Genomic DNA, 15,349 nt, shown 5'->3' with positions numbered 1-15,349 from the left:
TTGTGATTTCTGCCTAGTGAAATGGAGAGATGAGCCAGGAGAAATTATGTGTGTGTTGACATCCAAATCGAACGGCACGGGCCAGGGTCGTGATGGTCACCCTTCCCCCTGCCCAGTCTCCCTGGGACAGACATCATGCTTCTGTTCTTACTTACATTTCACTCACAGCACTCGGCAATGTTCCAGCCTAACTTTCCCATGCGTGTTAATTTATCTGCCTTCTGTTTTCACTGTTTAAAATTCTCTGTAACAACAGAGTACATCATACGGGGTGGAAAAGCCTGTAGTACCCAACCAGAGGCAGCTGCAGCATAGGAACAAGCATGAGTTTATGCAGACACAACTGGATTTCTGTGCTAACTCCACCACTCCCCGGCTGCGTGACCTTGGGCAGTCCCTGAGATTCTCTGAGCCTCAGTGGCTGTTTTTATAAAATGAAATGTTACTGTTTTGAGGATGATGTTGGGTATGTTTAGTCCCCTACCCAGTAAGTACTGCATCACCATCATTCAATTATCATGTCCCACCGAGTTAATGAACTGTCAGGATGGTGGCATAGAGGATCAGCCCAGCTGCATGTAGTGTGCACATCTGTAATCCCGGTACTCAGGAGGCCGAGGCAGGAAGATTACCATGAGTTTGAGGCCCGCCTGGGCTACGAAGCAGGTTAAGATCAGCCTGAACTACACAGGGAGATCCTATCTTCAAAAACAGAAAAAGAAGAAAGAGGAAGAGGAAGGGGAAGGGGAAGGGGAGGAAGAGGAGGAGGAGATGGAGGAGGAGGAGGAGGAGGAGGAGGAGGAAGAAGAAGAAGAAGAAGAGGAAGAAGAGGAAGAAGAAGAAGAAGAAGAAGAAGAAGAAGAAGAAGAAGAAGAAGAAGAAGAAGAAGAAGAGGAAGAAGAGGAAGAAGAAGGAGCCCTCCATGTACTAGTACCCAGGGAAAGAATGTTGGACCTAATAAAAATGAATTCACTGTGAGATGCTACCAAAAAGTTATTCCTAGCTGTCTGAATTGTGACAGAAAAGTTAAAAATCAACAATCTGACACTCTGTTAGAACAAGATGTGCTCCTGTAGTTAGACTCAGCCTTGACTGACCACATCAGCTGCAACTTAGAGATAGCTCGACCTGACTCAGTCTGGCCGCATCCATCTGGGCTGCCTGTGCTGTGTGACATACTGTTCTATTTTCAGGGACCACCCAATGGAGATAAACTAGTCAAGGACATGCTTAGTTTCAATCACTCTGTCACCCCCAGCCCCTCCTCGTTTTCTCTCACCTTATGATAAATAGCCCCTCTGACTCACCTGCCCCTACCCGGAACAAACCTGTCTGACAACATAAGATTTGATTCACGTAGCCAGTTACATGATAACCTGCTGTCAGCTTTGGTACTGTTTACTTAAAAATGTATATAAATTTCTGTTTCGCTCTCAGTCAGAGCTGGTGCTCTGACTTAGTCCCACCAGTCTGCTAGCATAGTAAACAGCTGCCTCCCAACTCTGTGCAGAGGGTCTCCTGTTAGGTTTGACATCAGATTTCTGCAATAGGATTAGGAGCTCTGCAGGGGACACTGCCAGCACCGTGCTCAGTGCTCTTCTCTCTGCAGGTTACACTAGTGGGTCCTCTGACCTGTCCCCAGCTCTGGCCCTTCGCTGCTGACCTTGCTTCCTGGTACCCTCCCAGCTAAGAGGGCCCAAGAAGCAAGGATGATAGCTTGGCCTCCCAGCAGCCTCTGCCCTCAGGCTGGCTGCCCTGCAGGCTGGAGGCGGGGAGGGGCCTGGTCAGTGGCAAAGGCTTAGGCCAAGGGAGAGAGCCTGCCTGGGCACACTCAGCCCAGCCGGAGGGGGAAATGCTGAGGGTCCCATTTCTGACCTAAAGTGCAGGAGCAAGTCAAGGGCATGAATTCCCTGTGACCATAAGCTTGGGGTGTGGCCCAGCTGTGCCTGGGGATCCCACTGTTGTCTTCTGCACACGGGCCCCCCAAGGCTGGCTGCAGAGAATTCCGGGCCATTTCCACTAACCCAAGGATCCTCCAGGGTGGGCAAAGGTGCTTGCCCCTTCCTAGTCATGGTCCTTCACAAATTTGTTCAGAATGGTTCTTCCAGAAACTTCAGCCACGAATTGCTCTTTGGATAAGATGGATTTTGAGGCATCAGTTCATTTTCCTGACCACAAGTCTGTGGTTTTGCTCAAGGTCCCATGGTCAAATCTTAAAAGCCTTTGGATAGACTTCAAAGGCTTTGTTAATACTAGGAAAGTGAAAGCTATTGGGTCCCTAGAAATCTGAGTGTACAGAAGGGGAATCCAGCTTAGTCACAGATGAAAAATTCATGGAAGCTCCCAGATTTAAGCATTGGAGAGGTACAAAGTTTATCAAATTTGATGTCAGATAGAATTTACAATTTGGGCTGGGGATTTAGTTCAGTGGCATAAGTACCGCCTGGCAAGCACAAGGTCATGAGTTTGATCTCTGGTCAAAAAAAAAAAAGAATTTACAATTCTACAATTCCACAATTCTATGTGTCTGCCTTCTTGCACAGACATATCATACACAGATAGATGTAGCAGCTACACCATTAAGAAACACTGAAAATATTTTGCAAAGTGTTGAGCCATTTTTGAAAAATTTCTGAAGCAAAATAATGCAGAGGCATCTGGATCAAGGATAATAAGAGTACTCTCGAGAGGAGGAAGAGGGTGGAGTACACCTCACTGCCGCCCTGAGCAATCCCACAAGACCAGGGAGGCTTCAGTAGAGGAGGCCTGGATGATTCAGCATGGACAGTATCCCAGCCAAAGCGACACTGAAGGCCAGCGCTGTACTTTGTTTGCTGTCTTTGCTGTTAATTCCCTGCAGAACTCGGTGCATTATCTTACAGGAAAATTAAAAATAAAAAGATGGCTGCACTCATTACAAAGTGTTATTAAATAATACAGTTATTATGAGAAACAATACTGTACATGTAGTATGTAGTACACACACACGTATACACACCCACACACACGTATACACACCCACACACACCAATGGAGAGATTTTTAAACATGTTAACTAAGCATTAAAGAGAGGAAGAAACTGAGATTCAGAGAGGTCAGGAAATTTGTGCAAGGTCACACAGTAAATAGTACTGGGCTGGGGTTGCAATTCCCGGATTCTTTGTTTCTCCTAAATGGATTACAGTGTTCATGATACAGAGAAGTCAGTATTTGAGTCTGAAGTGAAAAATAAGTGGATGTGGCTGAAGAACAAACAGTATTGGAAATTCTTCTGAAAAGCAGTAGCAATTGTTTTCTTTTCTTCCTTTGAGAGGCAAAGAAATTAGCATGGATTTGGAAGGCTAAGTGATAGTAAAAATAATCGTAGACATGAAATACTATGTTAGTCCTAATAATGGTTGCTGATAACAGGTCCAAAGTATCATTTGCCAGTCCTGGTGCTTACAACTTCATTTATCCTTGTGATATCTCTACGAGATCGAGGCTGTTCCTATCACCATATTTGTGAAAAACAAAGCTGAGTTTTATGAAAAATTACCAGTTAAACAGCTTGCAGGTGCGGATGGCTAGATACACTCAATTTTGTAGTCTCCCTTTAATGAACACTGGCAGACAGATCTTTGTCCCAGACTAGAGCCAAGGGTTCTCACAACCAGTCATGGGAGATGGAGCAGAAGAATCTCTTTCTCATGCCCTCACTAAGTTAAACATACACAACTCAAGATGCTCAACCACTACGATTTAGTTACAAGGTTTTTTGATGAGTTCCATTTTACAGATGTGGAAACTGAGAAAGAAAAATGAAGAAACTTGATTTGGGTAGAGCAGGGATCAATCCTAGTTCATTTACTTTGGAGTCCATGCAGTTGACCACTATGCTCTATTTCTTCACAGTCCTCAACTCTGTCATCTGGAAAATGGGGATATAGTAACAGTCATAAGGTTTAGGGGAGGATGACACTTTGATGCATTTTATATACTATTAAATTCTAAAGGAACATTGTATGGAGATGGGAGCAGTTTTGTTTGGAATGATAGAATTTAAACTTGGAGTTTTCCTAAGTAATTTTTCCTAGTAATTAAACAAAAATCTAGATACTGAACTTCAGGATGCCTCCTCGGAGTTTTCTCTCTGCAGGCATTACCAACATGTGCACAAAACCCCACAAAGTAAATTCAGATTTCTTATAAAAACCATCGCCAGTTAAGACACTTTGTAGGGTTGATGATGAGGAGAGTTAAACATCGAAATAGAAACTTGGCTCCCAAAGAGTTGTTCCTGTTGACCTTGGGATTCTGAAAGAAAATAATTAAAGTAAGATTTGTGTAGGGCTCCCTCCGAGATTTACGAACAGGAAAATATCTGAACCATTCCACCTCCGGGTGATTGCTCCTTTGTCGGTAACCTCCACAATGGAAAATGTGCAGTCGGGGCTGGGCTGTGAGTGATCGAGGCATCTGGACGCAAAACAGGCGGGAAAAAGCTTGCTCTTGCAGAGATGCACGGGCAGCGCTGGACACGCTCCGTGCAGCACGCAGAAGTAAATTACACGGTCAAGGTGGGAAGGAAAGATGTGGGACCCGCAGAGAGTTTCAGTAAGATGTCCCCGAGCCCTTTGCTTAGGTGAGTATTTCTTGTTGCAGTGTTGACCGTGGCTTCTTCCTCTCTAACATACTGGCCCACATGCTTAACTTTTCCAAAACAGAACAGTTACTGAGCAGGAACGCTGAAACACTTATTGTTTAAAATGGCATTCTATTTATTAGGATGATTACTAATGAGAGCCAGCAGCGACTTAATGTCTTAAAACTGCCATAGTGAAATGTTTCCAAATCCAGTCCACAGGGTATTCACGTAGTGGAAAATAGCAAGCCTTCACCCCCAGCCCACTTGGTCACAATGTAAGCAGTGTGTTAGCTCAGAAAATTGACCTTACGCTTGCTTAGTGTCAAATACTTTTTGTTTTTCCTCGGTTTAAAAAAATCTTGTTCTAGGTTATATTTACGTGGTAACTGATGTAAAAAAAACTAATGGCAGAGCTGAAAGACTTCCTAGATGGGAATATGAATAGGTGGACAAGTACACTACCTGCCTGCCTTCTGGAAAGAGTTTCACAGATGCCCTTAAATCCGTGCCTAGTCATCCCTAGGTGCTGATGGGGAATTGGCTCCAGGACCCTCCACAAATATCCCAATCGAGTCCCTTACAGTATAGTGTTTGCATATAACCTATGCACATCTTCACATCTGTTTTAACTGTAAATGATGTATCATGACCGATACAGTGTAAACTTTAGGAAAATATTTGTTATACTCTATTGTTAAGGGACTAATGACTACCAAAATAGTCTTCATATGTCCAGTACAAACACATTTTAGTTTCTGAATATTTTTGACCTGTGGTTGGTTTGACTTGCAATTGTGGAACCCACTGATACACAGGGTGTTTGTGATCACATACACGCATACCAGTGCCTCAGTGCACACATACACACACACACACACACACACACACACACTGCTCACCCTCAGCTCAATCCATCCGACACAAGGGATGCACTACAGCAGCTTCCTCATCCACCTCCTTATGATACCCAATTCTTCAGCTTTAGCCAAGGGCTATGAGTTTAGTAGCCTCTAATCTGTTCACAGATCCTTAAAAGAAGTTATTGATTTTCTCCGTGAGCCATTTGACAGTCATTTGGGCTCCAACAGGCCACTAGCAAAAGAAGCAGATGTAAAAAGAGGATAGTTAGCAATTCTATTCCTAGCTGTGTACCTAAAAGAACTGAAACAAGGGCCCAAACCTAGCTGTACACAGTTGTTCACAGAGGCAAAACTCACACCAGCCAAATGGCAGACACAGACCCAACACCTGTTAACGATGAATTCATAGATAAAAGTGCAATAGATCTATACAATGCAATATTATTCAGCCTTCAAAGGGCTTCCTGCTGCAAGCTTCATCATGGATGAAGGAAGCCAGACACCAAAGGTCACATATTGTATGACCCTATTTATAGGAAACATCCAGAGTTGGTAAATTTATACAGACTGAAGGCGGGACTGGCGGTTCCCAGAGCTAATAAAGAAACGGGGAGAAAGGTATAGACTGCAGTCCTGTTACCATTAATCCCCACCCAGGCCTCGCTTGCTTACTGAGCACCTGTGCTCAGTCGTATTTCCAAATCTGGGGCACGGTGCAGCAAACAAGACCAAGACTCCTTGTTCTCCAGAAGCTCATACTTCAGTGAGCAGAGACAGACAGTACAAAATGTGCGTGATGGGGGAGGAATAAGACAGCAAAGAGGCGTAAGTGCAGAAACAATCAGGACTGACTGGCAAGACTTACCTACGGATCTTAGAAGTTATCAACCAGGTGGGCGGTTGGACTTCCGGTTCCTGTATCAGTGACTCAATCACCTTTTCTTTAACATCCACCTCAATTGCTTAGTCAGATGCCATTGAATTTTAAGATGTACTATTTTTAATACTGTAGCCTGATTCATATGATTATGTGACCCACACTGAGGGCTTAGGCTAAAGGTGAGAGCCACTCTCAATTCATTGCTCTCTTTTGTGTCTCCCAAAGCCATACCTGCACACACACACAAGCATGCGCACACTCACTTGTATACATGATTCATGTCAACTCTCTTTTCTGAAATTTTTCATATCCACTCTCCCCTTCAAGAAGCTCTCTCCATCCTTACAGCAGTGTGGTCCAGGCCTTTCCTACATCTCGGCCAAGGTCCAGCAGCAGCCTCCTAATGGGCGGTCCAGGCTTGGCTCTGCTCCACATTCTCATCCTCTGGCATCTCAGGAAGTCTTTCCTTCGTCATTTTCACTCACTGCTCTTTGGCCCTGTAAAGACGCAGTAAGTAAACGTAGATTTCCACAGCACAGCTGCCCCCCGGAACAGGACTGCACCCTTCCTCCCTCCAGCCCACACCTCCCCAGTTCCTTGCCTGTGTCCTGCATCCTGGGCTCCAGAGCTTTCATCCTGGTAACACTGATCTAAATGAAGCTGAGTTTACTGCTGTTTGCAAAAGGTTTTCAAATCTGAACACAGTGTTTCAAGTGGGGTCTGAGCAAAACATAGTGGTTATGTGTTTTCCTTATAACTAGCTTTTGAAAAATAGATTTTAAGAGCAAAATTGTATGAGTTGTGAAAATTAAATATACTTGTATAACTACCAACTCAGTCAAGATAAAGAATATTTTCATCACATCCGCATTCCCTTCCCAAGCTAGACCTACACTAACGGCAACCGTTCTGATCTTTTTCTACAGTTTAGTCTTGCCCATTCTAGATTTCCACATAAATAGTCATAGAGTATGTAATCTTTTGTAACTGATTTCTTTTACTCGACTTGTTTTGAGATTCAGTGGTGGTGTTGCTTGTATCAGCAGTTCGTTCTTTTCCAGGGTTGATATTCTGTTGTATAAATACCATGATTTGTTTATCTTCCTGTGTGATTTACATCTTGGGTTGTTTTCAATTTGGGGATATTGTAAATAAAGCTGCTTTAAACAAGTAGTCTTATAAAATTTTGTTATCATTTATCTTGAATAAATACCTAGAAGTGGAGATTATGAGTCATAACAGGAAAATACGTGTAAGAAACTAAGAAAAGTTTCCAAAATGGCTATGCCAGGAATGCAGGCGCGTTCCAGGTGCTCCACATCTTTACTGACAACTTTTAGTACTACGTCTATTAATTTTAGCCATTCTAATGGGCACATAGTTGTATTTCATTGTGGTTTAATTTGCCATCATTCAATGAAGTTGAGCATCTTTCATGTACTTACAGGCTTTTTATATATATTCTTCTATGAAATGTCAGGTCAAGTATTTTGATTTTTTTAAATTTTAGTTTTATTATTGAATTGTAGGAGTTCTTTTAACAGTATCTGGATAACAGTCCTTTACTGACATGTGTTTTGTGGATAGTTCATTCAGGTATAGCTTGCCTTTTTATTTTCTAATGTCTTTTGATGCATATAGATATTTAACTTTTATTAAATCCAGTTTCCCCCCTTTTTTATCTAGACCGCTCCCCCCCCCCCGGCCCTAAAGAATCTTTGAGTAAGTGTAGTCACAAAAGTTTTCTTGTTCTAGGCTTGATTCTAGAAACTTTATGTTTGTAGATTTCATATTCAGGGTTATTATACATCTCAAATTAGTTTTTGTGAATGATGTGAAATGAAGTGTAAGATTTGTTGTTTTCCACATTATTCTAGCATGTTTGTGTTTTTTAAAAACTATCTTATCCCAATAAGTTACTTTGCTTATTAATATTTCTCTATTCCCAACTGGATGGGGGGTACTCTAGACTCATGTCTTCTACTATGAAGATCTAAAAATAAGTTTAGTTAGTTTTCATGCTCTTTAGCTTTTACTGACTGAATATTCTATGATGGGCATGAGTCAGCAGCTGAGCACAAAGACCTCTCATTCTGAAAGAGTTGACATCTCTCAGCAGAAAAACTCAGTGTATCTCACACCCTGCTGCCTGCTGGGAGGTAAGTCACCTGTCAAGGAAGCAGTGCAACAGAGGTAAGAGAACAATTGGATAGAAAGGCTGTACAATTAAAGAAAAGAAAAGAAAAGAAAAAACCCAAGTTTCACAAATCTCTTCAAGTGCTACAAGTTAATAACTTTGCTGGATAACAAAATATAAGAATAAAATTAAAAAGAGGTAGAATGATGCAGGAAAAATTCTATCAATAATGTCATAACTAATTGCTTCCCCTGTTCTCTGTTTTCTTATCACAAAAAGATGGCATAATGGTGGAATGAGTGGCCAAGCATGGAGTCAGCATTAAATAACCCAGACCATGTACACATGCAAAGCAAACATAAAGCCCTGATTCACATTCTCACAGGCAAATGTCAGCCACCAAACCAGCATCTATTCTCTGTGTGAGTGGGATGAAAGTCCACCCCCAAAATGAGCTCATGGTGGAAAAGGAGTATGAGAAAGTTTAGAATCACAAAATCGTGGTTGGCCAGGAATGACCCAGTCTTTTGATGTTGAGCTCAATTTACTGAAGTTAGAAATCAGCATCCAAATCAAGCCTTTCTTCCACATTTTGCCATCTATTTCTGAGTCTGTCTGCACATTTTGAGCCTTTGCATGGTACAGTTGAGGTCATAGTCTTCTGTCTTGATAGCTTCTCAGCTCTTCCCTAAGTACTGAGTGCAGTGGGTTGGCCTTTAAACATTCTCCATGTGATGAAGTATTCACAAGTTGGGTGTGCTGCTAGGGTCCAGTGCTTCCAGGAATGATGTGTATAACCTGGTGGCTCATTAAAGAGTAAGTGGTAGATTCTAGCTGCTCCTGACTTTGCTGGGGTCACTGGGGTTCTTATGAGCTTAACTGTGAGCCACAAATTATGAGCTTCAAACCATTAAGCAGCCAAATTGGGACTTTAATCCAAGTCGATAAATTCTATAAAACCACCTCCACCACAGTTTCAGAAGGTAGTTTTGTAGAAGCATTCACAGACATTTTGCAAAAATCATCAGCAACGTCATGGTGGAAGAGACACATCCCTAGTCCTTCCTAATGTTATATATAGTTTTATACTAGAAAAGGGATAGAAATAGCTAAAGACATAAAAATATAGCTGATGAAATAAAAACTTTTAACACTTATTCTTTCACTCCCCAATCATTTCTTCATAACCTATGTATTATGTTCAAGTTCTTACTTGCAGAAGATATAGGAAGCACAAACACACTCCCTCTTTTTAAGGGAGTTCATAATTAATGGGAGAAATAGACACATGCAAATCTAGTTGTGATTATGCAAAAGATACTATGGGAAGAACAGAGAAAAAATGGATTATCAGGGAAGACGATGGTGGGCATTTGATTCTGCATTTGAATTAGGTCCCAAAGGGCGTTAGAGGAGTTCACCAAACTGAAATGTTAGGGTAGGATTCCAGGGAGAGCAATTTCATATGCATAGATTGAGAAGAGGAATAGTGAGTTTAGGAAACAGAAAATCACTTAGCATATTCCAGTACTCAAATTTTGAACCACTGCAATAAGAAAACTTTAAAATTTTCTGCAAATTATATGCATATATTCTAGCATCCAACTTATCAGTCTACAGAGTATTTAGGGCGAAACAGTGTCAAACAAGAAAATGAGATCAGAGAGTGGATAGGACTAAAAAGAATGAGACAATCTAAATTCAAATACATGGGACTCAATTCCAGTTGCCCAGGACCAAGGGTTTCCACTAAATCTTGGTGGACAATGATTCGATGTTGGTTGATATTACAATTATATACTATATATATAAACAACCAAACTGCCAAGCTGAATTTATTATTTCCAAAGCATGGGTTCAGTCATTCTCAGTAATCAATTTGTTATGCTTATAATGTCTTGAAGTAAATCAAGTCTTTCAAGTATTGATAAGCACAGGTACACGAGTAGCTGGAACTGACTGATATGTCCCCAGCAGATGGAACAGAGGTTCTTATAATTTCTATGAAAGAGCTAAGATATAGTAAGTATTCAATAAGTGGTAGCCCAAGAGTGACAATGGCTCACATAAAATAAGTGAAAATCCACGGGGCAGCCAGAAAAGCAGTAGATTTGAGTTTGCTATGTACAATTTTGATTAGTCGATTAAGAAACACTGAAAATTCGGACCTGTGCATGTGCAGGGTAGAGGCCAGATTTATACTGTTTGTGAAGTACCAGGGCTGCGAGTAAGAAATTAAATAAAATGAGTACAGGACAACTGAAAAACCCTGGGGGCCTCTGTAGATGGAATGATTAAACTTCCTTTTAGAGACTATTCATAGTCACCAGGAGTCTCCTGGGAGGAAAAAAAACTTCTCTAAGGATAACTTTTTAATGAAAAAAATGCAAACTACACAAAGAATCAAGCTACCATAAAGGAGAATTAGGAAGCATTAATAGCTGAAATTAAGAGAATGGTTTCAAACTAACAAGGATTTTGAAGATGAATCAAAAATATACCTCTATAAATTTACCCATATAATACATTTAATTGGAAACAGCAAGAATGATAAAAATAGCTTAATATGCAAATTCATTTTTTTGGTGCCCGGGATAGAACACAGAGCTACTGCATACTAAGTACAGGTTCTACCACTGAGCTACATCCCTGCCTGCAAATTCTTGATGGCATCTTTAAAGCTTCTTTGATGCTTCCATCTTGATTTGTGAACTGACTCACATATGAAAGTTGAAATACAATTTGTTACCAGTGCAGCCAAAATCCATCCAATGTGGTTAAAAAAAAATCAGTCCTCTTAAAATTACTTTGGAAAATGCAGAGACATGAAAAATATGAAGGGAATTGTGTGAAGCAAGCTCCTCATTTTGCCCTTTTAATTAAACCAGCTGTGAAATCGTCATAAACAATTGCTTCTATCCATAAATCATCTGGGGCTTTCATTTTTCTTAAGACTAGACTTCTTATTCATTTGTTTTGTTAGTAAGAGATGTCAAAACCCCAGTAAAATTAAAAAACAATTTTTCTATCTGTTTTGTTAGAACAACATTCCGAAATGACTTTATGTAGTTTATTTTTACCCATAGAATTTTGACTTCTTTCAAAGACTGCCCACCTTAGAGGCTGAAGTCTCAGAGAATGGCATGGAGGTGGTGACCCAAATTTCTGCATATTCATTTGGAATCTCTAAGGGCAGTAGTCCTAAACTTGAGAGTTTGTGGCTGAATAAAAACTTGGAAAACAGTATTGACATAATTGTATGAGTTGCCGTCATATTGTTTGCTAATAAGAAGAATCACTATAAGCGTCTGTTAGTATAATCTTTGTGTTTCTTTGTTTGCTTATTTATTTACTTATGTGTTGTGATATTAGGAATGGAACCTGGGGCGTTCACACTAAATTACTTTCCTAGCCCTAGTTTTATTCTGTGACAGTGTCAGTCACTAAGTTGTCCAGGCTGGACTCAAATTTGCCATCCTGCTGCCTTGGCCTCCCAGAGTGCTGGTATTATAGGAGCCTGTATATACATCTCGTGGGTTGTTTTTGTTTTTTGTATGGGGAATCAAACTCAGGGCCTCGTGCTTGCCAGGCAGACGCTGTTGACTGATCTCCAAACCTCGCCCTATAATCTCCTTTAAAAAGTAATATTTTAAAACAAAAGTCTTAAAGAATAGAATCTTAGAGAAAAAACGTCCTCAAATTTGTGTAAAAGTGCTTTATGAGAAAAGTACTTTACAGCACATTTGTTTTTCCTATGAACTGGCAAAATCTTGCGCAGTTTCTGGTTCAGCGTTCTCCAGTTTAGGCATGCAGGGCATGTGTCTCTTAACTTTGATTTTGAAACATAGGTTCCTGCATTCCAGGATCCACATTCACTTAGACACATGCTCAGCTGTATCCTAGGCAGTCTCTAACACCCAGAACAGATATAAAACTGCTAGAATTTTGAGGCTTCTTGTGATTTCTGTTGCCCTTACATATCATTTTCTAATTTCATCTAAAACAAAAAACAAAACAAAAACTCCACTACAAGTAGGTGTTATATTTACCCTTATCTTGCAGATGAAGAAACTAAAATTCAGAGTGATCATTCGTTAAATCGCCCATACATTGCATCCCAGGTACTTTGATTTTAAACAAAACTCTGCTGCTCTAAAAGTCACTCTGCCCACTGTGTCTCCTTCTCCATTTTGACAGTCCTTGCTCCCACGCACAACCTACTTCCTCCCTCGCGTGTGGTCTAAGCTTGGCCGGACTGAGACTCTTGGAACTCCAGACAGGCTCTCATATTTAAATCAACATTCTGTAGACATTTGGTCAGCATGAATTTTGGATGGGCTAGCATTGAACTGTTGTTGAAGGATGAAGGAAAGTGGACCTACGAGGCAGTATCCCAGTCAGTAAGACAAAAGCCCTGCAGATAGTTCAGAGACCAAGTACTAGCTTACAAATGTTCATCCTATTCCTTCCAAGCATTTGTAGTGGTACCTCTGAGAAGAAATGATAAGTTCAACTTTCTCCAGCTCCATGTATGCCAGTGCTGTCATAGTTTAACTCCCTGGTTCCCCATCCCTTCATCTTTCTCTGGGCTGGCTTCTTGTTTGAAGCAGATTTTGTTCAACTTTACCAGAATACAGTCTCATTCTGAATCACTAATTCTAAGCCCGTTCTCTTGGCAGATCTCAGTCTCTGATGGTTGTGCCTTGCCTGAACCTGCCTGAAGGTGATTGGACTGATGGGTCTAGGTCACATGGTTGTTATAATTTTGGATATTGATCATCCACATATTGCTATGCAGCCCTTTGAATTTATACAATCTTTGTAGACACTTTTGTTTTATATGTCTGCCACGCCAAGCTATATTACAGGTCACAGGCAGTCTAAAAATAGAGGTAGTTGCAATAGTCTAATGGAATGCCAAGCAATGGATTATTACGTATTTGTTTATGACAGTTTCAGAGTTGAAAAGAAAGGAGAAAAAGTAGCCTTAACCTGTCACTTAGCTCCATTATAGCCTCTGTTTAGCTCAAAATCGAATAAAAGTATATCACCATGAGAATTCCAGAAGCAGATTAATTTGGAGAAAAATTCTCCAAAACAGCCATTATGAAAAGAGCACCGACTCAGATTCTTGGGGGAAAGCCATATTTAATTGCTTGTTCAGTCTCTCCCTTCTCTGCTAATTTTCATTGTCTTTCCCAATTGAAAACAATAAGTAGAAAGTAAGATATCAAAATGCTTAATCCCCCCACTAAAATAACAGGAAACCCTAATCATAGCTCTCCAAGACCCACAGATTAAAGCTGGTCCTGCTGTAATCCTGTCTCCTCCAGAATCTTCTAAGGCAAACTGAGATTACACCCAGATGTGGTCAGGATCAGATAGTTCATATTTCACCTTGGAAATGTACATTTTTTAAAATCTAGGTAGATAGGACACCAGTTATGGAAGAAAGATGCAGAAAGTGGGTCAAAGGTGAACAGAACCAAACCTGACCTTCTTCCTTGCCCCAGAGGATAATGCTCTAATATTGAAGAGATTTATTTGTACTAACAAATAATATCAAATTTCAAAATGCAGTTACCCGTGGGATGATTAAGCCTACAGTACTAGAGATCACATTAAATTTTATCAAGTCTTCTACAATAGAATCATTATTTTGGGGCAAAGACAAAAAACAATACACATGTTCCAGTTAAAAAGGGGTGACAAAGACAGTGATCTCGGACAGCACTTCCCCAATCTGCTGCTTAAGGATTATCAAATGAGACTGTGAAAAGTACCGATTTGCTGTGCTTTCTTCCTTCCTCATCTCCTCTGTGATTCAAGAAAGGCTGGAGTGGGAGCCAGGAACTGATATTTTTTAAAAATTCCCGGGTCATTCAGTGCTGCTGGCCCCGGGATGGGTTCTGAGGAAACACAGATCTTGGAGGATGTCTTGCTGCTCTGGCCTGACCTTCGCAGTCTGATCCTTGGCTCGACAAACAGTGAATTTGATGTTGCATCAGGGCTCATCAAGGCTGATCTGCTTGCCAAGTCTGCAGGAAAATCATGTATAAACCCGAATGGCAGCTCACCAGCTCCAAGGAGGGGCAGTCTTTTTCTCAAACCGAGATGCTCCCATCTGCCATGTGCAACACCTGAACAGACAAAATTGGAATCACACGGTTGCCTGATGTGGATCTCTGAAACCCGATCAAAGGAATGCTCCCAAAGGCTTTTCCGTTCCGGCTGTAGGGAAGTACAGTGAAGGATCTTTGTACCATATCTTCTAGATCAGATATCATCGACCTTGGTTTTAGCTGGAGAAACATTGCCAAATTCTTGCTCTCAGATATGTTTTCTGGAGGGTTTGAAGAAAATCACTTTTTGGACTGTTTATATTCACTTTAAATTTTATTAAATTTTCCTTTTCTTAGTTGAAATCACATTTCATTCCTGTATCTCTGACCACCTATATTGTATTCACTATGTCTAGACCCCTACTGATGTCTTAGGTAACTTCTTAGGTGTTGCGTGTATCTGCTATCCATTTGTTATGGCTTTACACGCAACCTCTTGGGGAAGAGAGTTGTGCTACATATACCTTAAGTATTAAAAAAAAAAGTGTCAGTGCTTTAAGAAAATAAACTAGAATAAAGAGTGGAAAGTTACTTGCTCTGGGAGTTAGAGACTTGTAATCATGTTCTTAAAGCAAATTTTATTTCCAAGGTGATAAAGGGCCTTGTATTTCATCATATGATGCACTGGCTAACTATAGACATTAGAATAGTGTTTCATAACTTTGTTCTATACAACTATCAGGCAAAATAGTCGGATAGATAATTTGGAAACTCTCCCACTAG

At 40.7% G+C, this 15,349-nt stretch overlaps 1 long non-coding RNA gene across 1 annotated transcript; it reads right to left on the bottom strand.

Moving 5' to 3' along the window:
* Nucleotides 1-6,657: 6,657 nt before the first annotated feature.
* Nucleotides 6,658-14,778, bottom strand: LOC134477781 (uncharacterized). Its single transcript, XR_010049972.1, has 2 exons — nt 14,288-14,778; nt 6,658-6,864 (listed from the first exon to the last, which is right to left on the bottom strand). It is a non-coding gene; the product is annotated as an uncharacterized LOC134477781 (long non-coding RNA).
* Between the last annotated feature and the right edge of the window lie 571 nt (nt 14,779-15,349).

The sequence above is a fragment of the Cavia porcellus genome, unplaced genomic scaffold (genome assembly GCF_034190915.1).
Source record: "Cavia porcellus strain 051 isolate PalLab524CR breed Dunkin Hartley unplaced genomic scaffold, mCavPor4.1 scaffold_10, whole genome shotgun sequence".
NCBI classification, from domain to species: domain Eukaryota; kingdom Metazoa; phylum Chordata; class Mammalia; order Rodentia; family Caviidae; genus Cavia; species Cavia porcellus.
Note: the sequence above shows the minus strand (reverse complement) of the source record. Positions and strands in the feature narration are given on the sequence as shown.